At 36.6% G+C, this 12,092-nt stretch overlaps 1 pseudogene; it reads right to left on the reverse strand.

Moving 5' to 3' along the window:
- Positions 1-12,092, reverse strand: part of LOC131027787 (probable nucleoredoxin 1-1) — a 166,272-nt pseudogene that overhangs the window by 119,025 nt on the left and 35,155 nt on the right.

The raw sequence follows: 12,092 nt of genomic DNA on the forward strand, positions 1-12,092 counted from the left end.
TTCAACCACAAGGGCTTTCTTATTACATAAATCTACAAGCTAGAGCGACAATATAGGCTACTAGAAGTGTGTTCTATAACCCTTGTTTACCCCTTTATTTATCACCAATAATCACCTTAGAATCTTTTGGAAAGTGTAACTTTGCTTCTTTTTGGTGCCCAACAGTTCATCAATTCATTTTTCCCACCCAGGTAGTATTTCATTGAAACTTGAGTTTTGGTGGCACAACTTCTAGAAGCCATAACTTTTGACTTGAGCATTCGATTTGCTATTATTACATATTGTCTGAAATCTCACAAAGAGATCTACAACACAAAATATATTTTACGATATATTTGTCTGAATTTCAACCTCTTTCAAGGCTTCTAAGGTCCTCAAATTTGAGTTTGAAAGTTCATTGGAGAAATTTATCAAGACAAAAACTTTAATATCTTTCAAATTGTAAATGATATTGAGATAATTCTTTCACCAATAATTTTATTTTTCAATTTTTCTCCTTGGGATCAATTTTCATGTCCATACGAACTTAAATAGGCTAACTTACTAAAAATAGTAGGTGAATATTTCTAGTCATTTCAATGTTCTAAGTGTTTCACACCTCATATGTGTCAATTTGAGCTCCAAAACAACAGAAATTAAACTAAAAAATAAAAGAAAAATACAATATTTTTGGGTGATGCAAGATTGCCCTTACACCAGTGGATGCTCCTGCATCAGTATCCTAGATTTTGTGTTATATATTCAAATTTATATTTTGATAATGCATTTGTGGATGAATTTGTCTCAGTATTAATATATATTTTTTCTTAAATTGCATACCTTGCAATTTCATACTATTAATATAATATTTTCAATTACAAACTATTAACACTATAATTGCCTATTTCTAGCAATTTTATTATATTCCTAGATTTCCAATCAAAACAATTCAATTGATAGGACTACACAAAATGGGAGTGCTTTGTGTTCATTTCCTTTCAAAAAAAGCTATATGTATAGTGGTCATTGTGACATTCTCTTCTTGTGAATATTCTAAAAATAATGTGCATGCATGCAATTGGATTAAAAAATCAATATGGTGCTATTTTTAAATAAAAAAAGGTTGATTTAAGCTCTAACGTGCTTGAATCTACGATTTTGAAGATAAGATATCTCACTTTGATTATACAACAAGATTTATCTTACTCTGCATCATATTTCCTTGGAGCTCCTTGACTATCACTCTAATGGGATTATGTGTAAGGAAAGCAGTGTGTGGAAAACGCTCTCCTAACATCAATTCTAAGGGGATTTGTCAGCAAGGAAGTATTTTAATTATTTTTCAACACATTAAGATGACACAGAAAGATGATTCACATATCCAAACACATAGAGAAATGACACCAAGATTTACGTGGGAAAACCCTTATGGGAAAAAACCCACCACCCAATTGCAAGACTACTTTATTTATAGTAAACAGATTACAATAAAGATACATTCTGCAACTATAGGAATTTGTTCTCAGATTCTCATAGTTCGGAACTCTACTAGAACATCATGCAGAACCCTCAAGACTACTAGCATGCAAGACTACAACAATGTAGCCTCTCTGAATCCCTTCATAGTCACTCCTTTCTACTCTAACCAACCACCGTTCAGCCTCTCTTCAGCTCAGCCTCTGCAACTACCTCTCTGGCTACACACCCATCACACATCGAGCCAGGATAGACATCTCGAAGTTCCTGTCATTCTTCAATGACACTCCATGCCTTCTTCTCTATGCGACTCTGAGCATTTCACTCATACACTATGCCAGTCTCTGCTCGCTCTCTCATATGTAATAGCCAAGGTTACAGTGTATCAATTTGGTATAACCATTATGGAATCCAATGGTCTTCCATCCGTCCAGCTGTGTTTCGGTTTCCTTTGGCCACTCTGACAGTTAGTCGCTCCAACCACGAGGAAGTCTAATCGTTGGTCTGCATTCGTGAGAAACACAATATCCCACATGCATCAGGAAGTCGAGTCGGTTCATATTCATAAACACCGACAGTCTCATCCTTAGTGTCCGAGTGTTCACATTTTGGATCTCGGTTTGACCTTGCTCCCGCAATCGATCTCTGCTCCACCGGTTATCGGCACAACACTCAACTGGTAAAGTCAATCCCCCCGATGATACCCAATCGCCAAAGGCGACTCCATCGGGTCATCGGCACAACCTTCCTGTTGTCTCCCCGATCCCCGATCACTCTGAGGGTGCCAACACCAAACCATTGGGTCTTCGGCCAATCAGTGAACAAGTAATCCCGATCTCCCGATAACCAAAGTGGACCATTGGTATATCGCTCCACAAGTCATTCCGATAGCCGATATGCAACCCGAAAGCCAGAAGGTGACTTCATCGAGTATCAAGATAGCTTCAAACCGGATCCTCCGATAGCCGATGACAAGCCCGACCGCCTAAGGTGACTCCATCGGGTTTCGGCATAACATCCAGAAGACTCCTCCGATAGCCAATATCAACCTGAACCGCATAACACAGCTCCATCGGGTCATCAGCACAACTCTCATGAAGTCTTCCCGAAAGCCAAAGTTACTCTGATGATTGAAGTCGACTTCGTCGGGTCATCGGGATGACTTCAAACCTGCTATGCCGATAAGTGAAGCATTTCAGCCAGAAGACAACTAACCCATCAGGACTTCGATGTAACAAATAACAACCTCTCCCAATAGCCGATACCAAACCAAGAAGTCAAGTTCATCGGCCATAGTTGTCCCGATCAACCTAAGTCACACCGATCAGAAAGTGTTCAACAACCAAGAAGGTAACACTCTGCTACTCCATTGGTGTAGGCTACTCCGATCAACTTGAACGTGGTCAAGAGAATTCGAGGCACATTCCCAACATTATGTAGAGAAACATTATCAAAACAACATTATTCCTCTTGGAGTTTTCTCATAGCTTTTAGATGATTTTGTGGTAATTTTTTGCTCCCTTTCTATTCTATTTATCATTATATTCTAGAATTTTAAGATTCTTGCTATTAGCATAGTGTAACTAGATCATTTGTATCACAATTTATTATAATTTATTTTTGAAGCAATCATTTATTTATCTAACAATTGTATTCAAAGGAATATTGTTATGGAGGTAGAAATGTCAAAACAAGTGTTCGACTAAGGAAAACCCCTAAAATTTCCAACCAAAACATTTTTTCTTTCTTTCCTATGTGCACATTCATATAGTTGAAAAAAAAATGTTTCTAGTGATATCTTTTCTTTGTGCTCAGTTTGATTTTCGTAGCTTTTATATCTCTTATTTAATATTTTTTGTTTCACTATTTTAACCATTTTAGGTGTACTATGAGATTTCTATTTTCATTCTTTGCAAAAAAAAATCAATTCTAGAATTTTTTTACTTTATAACATATCTGGATATGATGATCACATAACATGGGGATGTTTGCACTATGCACTAGTGTTTGCGAGAAATGCTTCCATAAATTTATAGAAGGCACTTTAAGATTAGCATTTTCTATTTTTAAAATAATTAGATTATAATTTTTATTTAATAGAGATGTACTCTTACTAATTCTTTATAATTGAATGTTATTTAGTATAGTTGAATATTTTATGCTTTCATTTATAGTTTTTAGTTATAAAAGGATAATTAAAATAATAATTGAATCTAGTGATTGTTCCTAGTTTAATATGTGGAGATTGATCTCAAAATACTCAAGTTCTTTAGCATAGAAATTAACTTTCCATACACTACATTTTCATCAACTTTACATTTCTACATTTAAACCTTTTCCAATTTGAAAAAAAAAACTAGAAAATCCTATATGTATTGTTCTCTTGTTACTTGAATGAGTTAGATTATTTGCAATACTCTTTTATGATATTTATGACTCTCTCTTCACTCAAGTGGCATAGTTAGAAGAATCCTTCACACATTCAACACAACACATTCTAGAGCCTTTATACCACAAATCTTAATTGATCCATACTTTTCAAAAGAATAATTATATATAGGGATACCATCATCCCCTCCTTTGACTACACTCAAACTCGATTTCTCATCTCACACATCATCTTCCATGGATGGGGTATCTGTGTTGGAAATATCCTGGATTGGGTTAAGTGTTGTCATTGATGTCAACACTGTATCCCGGTTGGAGACTATCCTGATTGGATCTATCTTGGATAGTCTTGGTGATCATTTTGGTTTTAGCTATGATTCTGATCCGGTATGATCAGATCTCTGGAATCCATTTTGGATGCTTATTCTGATGGTTATATGATTTCTATATTCTAGTGGTTTCATGGTTTGGTTATCGCTTTTGGTATTTATGGTTACTGGTTGGTTTATGCCTTTACCAGCTAGCTTTTGGCTTTATCGGCTTCTGGAGTTCCTGGTTAGCTTTACCGGTATGTTGTTTTGGTGACTTGGTCATTGGATTTTGGGTCTGGCTTATGGAATCAGTTTCTTTCATGTTGTTGGTGCTTCTTGATCATATCCTGAGTGTTTGGTAACTTTGCATTGGATGGTGTGCTATTATGGTGGTTCTATTTGGATCCGGTTAAACTTTCATTGAGGGTTTCTACCAACAAGTGAAGCATGTTGGATTTTGGTCTTAGTGGAATCCCGACGGATATAATTGTTTGGTTACTTGATTTAGGTCCATGCTATGTAATGTAAATCATAATATTGGTCTGGTGGTATCATGTGATGTAATTTTTGTAATTATGGATTTATGGGTTTAGGGTTTAGCCGACCTTGTCAATAAGGTTGATGATATGTATTTATTTGTTACTTATTCATATAATTTGGTATGTGATGGTTATGGATGGGTAAGTCTGCATTATCAAAGAAATAATTAAGTGTGAATAAAGTCATTTCATTTGAGTGAAGGTTGGAAAGGTTTTGTAATGCAGAGTAGACATCAGTGCTTAACCAGAACTGTATCAGGGATTAGTAGATGCTACTTTCACAGTTCATTATTTTCTGAATTGTAGTCTAATGTTTTTGTAAGTCAGTGAGACTTCCCTTTGTGATGAGCAGTGCACTCTAGGTTGTTGGTCATTCTGCATGGGTAGACCCCTTTGTAATTATATACAATACTACTACAGAGTATTTATCTAGTTGTGGGTAGGGTTTCCCACTGTGATTTTTCCCTTTCCGGGTTTTCCACGTAAAAATATTAGTGTTATGTGTGTTGTGATTTCATGTTATAATCTTCATTGGTTTGTGATCCGGTTTAAGGTTTATAATTGAATTAACTTCTATTATTGTTAGTAAACTGATTCACCCCCCCTCTCAGTTTAATATCGGTATTAGTGCATTCCAACAATTGGTATTAGAGCAAGGACCTCTCTGCATAATCTTAACCACATGAGGAGATCCGATGGCAACTGTATCTAGTTCCACATTCAATCCTTATCGGAAGGAGAGTCCCAGATTTGATGGTATAAATTACAAGATATGGAAGGAGCAAATGAAGATTCATCTCAGATGTCTTGGAGCTAAAGTTTGGGAGATAGTAGAGAAAGGGTATATACCTCATGATCCTAATTCTAGAACACCAGCACTTGCTGATGAATAGAAGAGAGCTGAAAATGATGTGAGAGAAAAGGAAGCATTGTTAAGCGCCCTATCTGATGAAAATCTATTGAATGTCATAGAGTTGGAGAATGCTAAGCTAATCTGGACAAAGCTTGAAAATATTTATGAAGGTGACCAGGTTGTGAAGATTGCTAAGCTTGAGGTTTCCACGTAAAATATGAAACTTTAAAGATGGAAGAAGATGAGAAGATAAGTTCTTTCATGGATAAAGTCAATGAGATTGTCTTGGGTATCAAATGTTGTGGCGGATGTGTTAGTGAGGATGAGATAGTGTCAAAATTTCTAAGAGTTCTACCTTTGGCTTACAAGATGAAGGCTACTACTATCAATGAACTCCAGACAATGTCAAGTACCCCTATGACCAAATATACACTACTTGGGAAATTGACTACTTTTGAACTTAAAGAACTTGGAGATCAAAGTGTTGCTAAAACTGAGAATGCATTTAGAGCATCTACATTTGGTAAATAGAAAATAGATTGGAAAGAGATGTATGCTAAGGATATGGAGGAAATTGAGAAACAAGAAAACCTGAAGAGTTGGTAGCCCTGATTGCTAGAAGAATTCTGAAATGACCAGATGGAAGTAAGTATGAAGGAAAAGTCCCTTTTAAATGTTTTTCATGCAATAAGATTGGTCATTTTGCATCTAGATGTCTTGAAAGAGATGCTAGGAATCATGAAAGATTTATGAGGAATTATAAGCCCAATCCTGAATATCAAAGTAGACCTAGATTAAAAAGGAATAAGGATAAATCATATCATTATGTTGGTAGTGATGATGGTATTTCTAATGATGATGATGATGAACCTATGAGTGGATCCAGTAATAGTGCTTCATTTGACAAAGATTGGGTCTTTATTTCTATCAAGGATGATTCTTCGGAATCTATCATTGAACCAACACAAACTGTGGAAAAGGCCTTTGCTGGTAAAATTGAAGAAAAGGATGAATGGGCTATAGACAGTGGATGCTCGCATCACATGACTAGTGACAAAATAAAGTTCTTATCGCTGCAAGAATTTGATGGTGGATTGGTCAGCTTTTGAGACAACAAGGCATGTACCATCAAAGCCAAAAGAACAATATCATTGGATGGTAAGACTAATACTAATAATATTTATTATATTGAAGGCTTAAAGAATAATCTTTTAAGTGTAGGTCAGATGGTGGATAGAGGATTTCATTTGCAATTCAAGGATAGAAAATGAAAGATCATTAATAAATCTAGATTAGAGATTGCTTTCATAACTCAGACTAATGGTAATATCTTTCCTTTGAACTCTGATGATAAGGCTTTCTTGATTGCTTATCTTGATGAAAGTTGGTTATGGCATAAAAGGATGTGTCATGTAGATTTTGATTGCATAGTAAAGATCAGTTCAATACCAGTTGTCAAAAATTTGCCCAAGATTTTTCAACCTCACAATCCAGTATGTAGAGAATGTCAAATGGGTAAGCAGGTTAGAACTTCTTTCAGAAGTGTACATGATAAATCTAATGAAATTATTGATCTTATTCATATTGATTTGTCTTGCAATATGTGCAGAGTTTGATGACATGATGATATTGTATGTTGTCATTGATGTCAATATGTTGAAGTATGAATCGATATATTGAAGTAAGCAAACTGGCAAGAGAACCGGTATGATGATGTGAACCGGTATATGTGAAAAAGTGAACCGGTATGTTGGAATGTGAACCGGTATATGGAAAGTTTTGTATTGGGGTTTCATTTGGTATGACTACCGGTTGGTAGTCTCAGCTTCAGGGTTTTTGATTGATGCATTTTAAGTTTGTGTGATTCGACCGACAATATTTGGTGATGAGTTAACATTGAAATGAAGATCAGATCATGTTGCCACGTCATCCTTGTGCGCATGAAGGATTTCCTTGAGGATCTTACATGAAGAAGATTGATCTTATCTACCTCAGGAATGTGTGAAGTCTCAGTAAATGGTGGAGAACGCATGATGGATTATCAGCTTCCAGAAGTGGCATAGAACGAACAACAGAGAAAGTCTTGAGATTTGTTCAAGACTGTTTTATTTAATGCAATGTGTTTGAACGTTCAGGATTGGACCGATTGTATTGATAACCTAAATGTTTAGGGTTTAGGGTTTATGCTACCAACCTATCTGTTTCCTATAAGGTCAATGATGATTTGCATTGTGAATTTCTTGGCAAATGTTATGTGTGTATCCAAGTGAAGAGATACTTGATTCTTGCCAGACTAGAGAATTGTGTTGATACCTGCAAAGTGTGATTACAGAAGCAAAGGAGCTAAAGTGGATCTTCCTTGGCATTGAGTGTTGTTATTAGATCAGTATATTACCTCTTGACTTCTAACCATTTCAGCAGTTGGAAAATCCCTTAACCGGGTAGCTTTAACAGGGTGACTCAATTCAATGAGTTCTTCAAATCCTCTTGCGAGGTAACCTTTAACTAGGTATTTAGCCATCCCTTAACCGAATGATCCCTAGCAAGATAGGTTCCTAGCAGAACCTATTGTAAATTCCTTAATTGGATTAGGCTCCTAACAGAGCGGACTTTAGAAGAGTTCAAAGAACAACTTGTGGGTATTCATCCCCACCGTGGTTTTTCCCAGTTGGGTTTCCACATGAAAAATCAGTGTGTCATGTGTGATGCATTTTCATGTGATGATTAGTATTTTATGTTTAGTGGTAATGCATGTTGATCTAGTCGTCTTTATATTTCTGATGTATTACTTGTTTATGCATATGGGTGAAGTGGAAAGGATATATTAGGTGTGGTGAAGATCTAAGTGTTACCATTTTATGTCTTTCATAGTCATTCTATGTTTTACGAGTAGTACCCTATTTTAGATTGGTGATATTGTTTACTAGTTAGTTCAATCTTTGTAGTTAAAGTGGTTTAAGGAATTTTTTGTCTATAGTGATTCACCCCCCTTCTCAGTATCTGTTGAGTACTTTCTATTCATCATTATTCATCAATTGGTATCAGAGCAACCTCCAGGTCCTCTATGTTGTAAGCTTAACCGCTTGAGGAAAAGATCCTATTCTAATGTTGAAGAGAGAAGGTCCTAAGTTCAATAGAGACAACTTTAAAATATGGAAGGAAAAAATGAAGATATACATTAAAAGCATGGGTGCTCAATGCTGGAGCTATGTTGAGAATACTTATGTTGTCCCTACCGATACTCTCATCGATGATCAAAGAAGAGAAATGCAGGAGAATGGACAAGTCATGGAAGCTCTTATCAGCAACCTATTTGATGTTGAGTTTATTGATGTTCAAGAAAAAGACAATCCTAAAGATGTATGGGATCCTCTGGAGTCTATCTATGGCAGTGATGAGCATGTGAAATAGGCTAAGGAAGAAAGCCTTAGAGGAAATTTTGAAGACATGCGGATAGTTGAAGGAGAGACCATTCAACAATATGGGATAAGGATTAAAACTGTTGTTGGAGACATCAAGAGTGTGGGAGGCACAATGGATGATTCCACCATTGTTAGCAAAGTTTTGAGAACCTTATTACCGGTCTATGAAATAAGGGTTGCCTCTATTCAGGAGTTGAGATCTATTGACAAGACAAAAGTATCCCTTGATTCTATCATTGCTAAGTTGATCGCTTATGAGGTAAATAGTTATGATGGTAGTGTTCAGAAGACTGATTCAGCCTTTAAAGCATTTGTTGCACTATTGAGAAAGGGTAAAGAAGTTTGTACCAGTTGTGAACCTAGACAAAGCAGAGATATGGATGATGAGGAAATCCTGATGGAATTTGAATCTCTTCTGACCAAGAGACTTCCTAAGGGAACTGGTAAATACAGAGGTAAGCTCCCTTTGAAATGCTTTTCTTGCAGTAGGATTGGACACATTGTTGCTAACTGCCCTAATGGTGATAATAAGGACAAACCGGAGAGGTTCAAAAAGTTCAAAGGAGAAAATAGGAGAAACTGTCTTGTTGCAGTTGATGAAGGTGTCACTGATGATAAATCAGAAGATGAAGAAAGTGAAGACATAGTATTCGTAGCTGTCAAGGAAGATGTGTCAGACAAGAAGGCTCTTGTCTCCCAATTTGATAATTCTAATGAATGGATTATTGATAGTGGTTGTTCTCACCACATGACTGGTGACTGGAGAAATTTTTTCTCTTTAGAAGAGTATGATGGAGGTGTAGTCTGATTTGGTAATGATGCACCTTGTATGGTAAAAGGAAAAGGGTTCATCTCTCTAAATGGAAAAAGCAGTGTTGATAATGTGTATTGGGTAGAAGGTCTCAAGCATAACCTTCTGAGTGTTGCTCAGCTGAATGATAATGGACTCACTCTAGAATTCAAAGATGGAGTGTGCAAAATAAAAGGAAAGAGTGGTGAATTGATGGCCACCAGTATGCAGACCAAAGGTAACCTATTTCAGCTAAATGCAAATATCAGCCAATGTTTAATGGCTAAGTATGATGATAGTTGGGTATGGCATAGGAGAATCTACCATGTAAATTTTGATAACATTGTGAAGGCCAGTAAGATCAAGGAAGTTTGAGGATTTCCTGTGCTGAACAAACTGGAGAATCCTTTGTGGAGAGAATGTCAACTAGGGAAAATATCTTCCTCAACCTTCAAAGGTAAATCTTTCGCAATAGATAATTTACTTGATCTTGTGCATACTGATTTGTGTGGTCCTATGAAAACTAGGAGTGTTCAAGGAGATAGATACTTAATGATTCTTACTAATGATTGCTCAAGAATGATATGGGTCACATTCCTGAAAGACAAGTCTGAAGCTTTTGGAAATTTTAAAGCCTTCAGAGCACTTGTTGAAAAAGAAAGTGGTAAAAGAATCAAATGCCTTAGAACTAATCAAGGAGGTGAGTTCACCTCTAGAGAATTCAATAAATACTGTGAAGAAAATGGCATCAAGAGGAAACTGTTTACCCCCCAGACTCTACAGCAAAATGGCCTAGCAGAAAGGAACAACCAGACTATAGTTGAAGCAACCAAAACAATGCTGATTCAAGGAAAGGTTGCTCACACTTTTTGGAGAGAAGCGGTGAGCACAGAGTATCAGATGGATGTAAAATCTGCATTCCTAAATGGAATACTTGAAGAGGAAGTGTATATAGAACAACCAGATGGGTTTGTCCTATCAAAAGACAGTGATATGGTGTGTAGGCTACATAAAGTCTTGTATGGATTGAAGCAGGAACCTAGAGCATGGTATGAATACTTACACTCACATCTTGTAAAGATTGGATTTGAAAGAACAAGTGAATATATCAATATCTATCTGAAGTCAGAAGGAGATTAGATCCTGATCTGTGAATTATTTGTTGATGACATAATTTTTGGTGGACATGACAAGATGAGTCATACATTTGTAGATGAGATGAAGAAGGAATTTGAAATGTCACTAATCGGAGAGATTAAGTTCTTCAGTGGACTACAGATTCAACAAATGAAAGATGGTATCTTTATCACTCAGTCCAAGTATGTCAAAGAGGTGTTGAAGACCTTTGGCATGGAAGACAACAAACCGGTTGGTACACCGATTGTGACCGGTTGTAAATTGTCAAAAGAAGATGACTCAACATTGGTGACTGAGAAGGAATATCGATCAATGATTGGTAAGTTGCACTATGTAGTATACAGCAGACCAGACATTGCACATGTAGTGGGCATTACTGCACGTTTCTAGAAAAGTCCAAGAGAATCTCACTTGGTAGTAGTCAAGCGAATTCTTAGATATCTGAAGGGAACTATTGACCATGGATTGTAGTATCCATACAGTAATGATTTCAATCTCAAAGTATTTATTGATGCTGATTGGGCTGGTAATGTGGACGACCGGAAGAGAACAACCGGTGGTGCACTCTTTCTTGGTGGTAGACTAGTTTCATGGATGAGTAAGAAGTAGAGTTGTATCTCTCAGTCTACAACAAAAGCAAAATATGTAGCAACAATTATGAATTACACTCAGACAATTTGGATGAAGCATGTATTAAGTGGTTTCAAAGTCCCTGTATCTGAACTGGTGAGTATATTTTGTGACAACACAAGTGCAATTAATATTTACAAGAATCTGGTTTCGCATGCTAGAACCAAGCACTTCGAGCTCAAGTATCATTTCTTGAGGGAGAAGGTTCAGAACAAAGAAGTTGTATTGGAACATGTTTCCAGTAAGGAGCAGTTAGCAGATATATTCACCAAGCCTCTACCAAAGGCTACATTTACCTATTTAAGAGGTGAATTAGGGGTACTACCCCTTCAAGAGGTGAACTAAGGGTTTGTGCTCCACATCAGTCAGGTATTGCATTGTCAAATCTTTTCAGGATTGGTGTGTTGAAGGATGCTACTCCTCAGGGGGAGCAACATAGTGGAACATAGTTGTTTGTGCCTCCACTTTGGCATTGTTGTCAAAGGGGGAGAAGATGTGAAGTGGAGAAGATATCTGCAGTATTGGAGAGAAGATGTGAAGCGGAGAGCTATCTTTATATATTGCCAT

Source organism: Cryptomeria japonica, chromosome 4 (genome assembly GCF_030272615.1).
Source record: "Cryptomeria japonica chromosome 4, Sugi_1.0, whole genome shotgun sequence".
Lineage (NCBI taxonomy): Eukaryota > Viridiplantae > Streptophyta > Pinopsida > Cupressales > Cupressaceae > Cryptomeria > Cryptomeria japonica.